General features: G+C 63.7%; 1 non-coding gene across 1 annotated transcript; it reads right to left on the bottom strand.

Moving 5' to 3' along the window:
- Positions 1-753: 753 nt before the first annotated feature.
- LOC141979786 (5S ribosomal RNA) lies at positions 754-872 on the bottom strand. The gene has a single exon (XR_012637178.1). It is a non-coding gene; the product is annotated as a 5S ribosomal RNA (ribosomal RNA).
- Positions 873-2,500: the final 1,628 nt, after the last annotated feature.

Raw genomic sequence — 2,500 nt, 5'->3', positions numbered from 1 at the left:
CGCTGCCGGCATGGGGTTGACCTGCTGGCCGCAGAGGGGCAGGCTCCGGGTTGACCTGGTGGCCGGACGGGGATTAAGCCCCGGCTCGGAGCAGGGCAAGCCCGGGCGGAGGGGGGTCCGCTTGGCCCCTGCCCGCGGGGGCAGGCTCCGGGTTGACCTGGTGGCCGGTTTGCTTTCGGGCCACCAGGTCAACCCGCTGAATGTATGGGGTTGACCTGCTGGCCGCTTTCCTTCCCGGCCACCAGGTCAACCCGCTGAATGTATGGGGTTGACCTGCTGGCCGCTTTCCTTCCCGGCCACCAGGTCAACCCGCTGAATGTATGGGGTTGACCTGCTGGCCGCTTTCCTTCCCGGCCACCAGGTCAACCCGCTGAATGTATGGGGTTGACCTGCTGGCCGCTTTCCTTCCCGGCCACCAGGTCAACCCGCTGAATGTATGGGGTTGACCTGCTGGCCGCTTTCCTTCCCGGCCACCAGGTCAACCCGCTGAAAGTATGGGGTTGACCTGCTGGCCGCTTTCCTTCCCGTCCACCAGGTCAACCCGCTGAATGTATGGGGTTGACCTGCTGGCCGCTCTGCTTCCCGGCCACCAGGTCAACCCCCTGCCGGTATGGGGTTGACCTGCTGGCCGCAGAGGGGCAGGCTCCGGGTTGACCTGGTGGCCGGCAGGGACTTCAGCCCCAGGGCCCCTGGCAGGGCGACCCTGCCCTTGTTCCCCAGAAAAGGAGAGAGCTGGCTCGCAGCGGGAAAAGCTGCCTACGGCACCTGGGATTCCCAGGCGGTCACCCATCCAAGTACTAGCCAGGCCCGGGACGGTTTACCTTCCGAGATCGGACGGGATCGGGGGCCTTCCGTCCGGTATGGCCGTAGGCACTCGGCTCCGGTCCGCCTCGTCCCCTTTCCCTTACTGACTCCCCTGCCTCGGGTGGGCCCGATCCTTTTTTCCGTTTTTTTTTTTCGCTCCGGAGGCTTCATGAGCCCACCCCCAACACCCCTTTGGGGGTCGGTGAAAATTTTTTTTTCAGACTTCCAGGGGCCCGATCCTGGCCGCGGGCACCCGGCTCCGGGCACCCGGCTCCGGGCCGCCTCGTCCCCTTTCCCTTACTGACTCCGCTGCCTCGGGTGGGCCCGATCCTTTTTTCCGTTTTTTTTTTTCCGCTCCGGAGGCTTCGTGAGCCCCCCCCAACACCACTTTGGGGGTCGGTGAAAAAATTTTTTTCAGACTTCCAGGGGCCCGATCCTGGCCGCGGGCACCCGGCTCCGGGCACCCGGCTCCGGGCCGCCTCGTCCCCTTTCCCTTACTGACTCCCCTGCCTCGGGTGGGCCCGATCCTTTTTTCCGTTTTTTTTTTTTCGCTCCGGAGGCTTTATGAGCCCCCCCCAATACCACTTTGGGGGTCGGTGAAAAAAATTTTTCAGACTTCCAGGGGCCCGATCCTGGCCGCCGGCACCCGGCTCCGGGCCGCCTCGTCCCCTTTCCCTTACTGACTCCCCTGCCTCGGGTGGGCCCGATCCTTTTTTCCGTTTTTTTTTTTTCCGCTCCGGAGGCTTTATGAGGCCCCCCCTAACCGTTTTTGGGGTCGGTGAAAATTTTTAGTCAGACTTCCAGGGGCCCGATCCTGGCCGCGGCTTCGCAGGCTGGCCTGGGGGGGGGGGGCATCTCTAGCTCCGGCCGCGGACGGCGAGACGCTCGGCCACCAGGTCAGCCCGGAGGAAAAGGCTGAAAAAAATGTCTAAGTCCCCCCGGGACACCAGGTCAACCCGGAGGAAAAGGCTGAAAAAAATGTCTAAGTCCCCCCGGGACACCAGGTCAACCCGGAGGAAAAGGCTGAAAAAAAGTCTAAGTCCCCCCGGGACACCAGGTCAACCCGGAGGAAAAGGCTGAAAAAATGTCTAAGTCCCTGCTCGGCCATCAGGTCAACCCCATTCAAAGTGACGGGTTGACCTGATGGCCGGCAGTCTCACGGAAGTCCGGATGGGGTCGCCAAAAGTGCCCTCGGCCGACCGAGAGAACCAGGAGGTCGGATAGGATTTCAGATTGGTCCCCCTAAATTGGCGGTTGGATTTTTCGACTAGTTCATTTTGACGGGTGCGAGGAGATTTCTGAGAACAGGTTTTTCGGAACCTGTGAGAACCAGAGATGAGCCTCGGGGACCAATCTGCGCGTTGTACCCGATCTTGTGAGGGGGGACAGGGGCACGTTGGCAGGTGGGGCGGCCCCCGGCCCCCCCGAGCCCCCCCTTTTCCGGCTCTTTTCCTCCGGGGACCCCGTCGTCCCCTCGCACCCCCGGTGCAGGCCCGGTGGCCGGGATGCGAACTCCGACTGTCGGCGCCCCCCGGAGGGAGGGGGGGCCCGCTCCTCTCTCGCCTTCCGATCGATGTGGTGCTCACGTTCGCGACGGGAAGGGTCCTTCGCGGGCCGGTGCCCCCGACCGCAGGGGGCGTCTGGCGTTCAGGCGGATCGGGTCCCTCTTCCTCTTCGCGTCCCCGGATCCTGGGGC

Source organism: Natator depressus, chromosome 28 (genome assembly GCF_965152275.1).
Source record: "Natator depressus isolate rNatDep1 chromosome 28, rNatDep2.hap1, whole genome shotgun sequence".
Taxonomy (NCBI): Eukaryota; Metazoa; Chordata; order Testudines; family Cheloniidae; genus Natator; species Natator depressus.
This window is presented reverse-complemented; position numbering and strand designations above follow the sequence as displayed.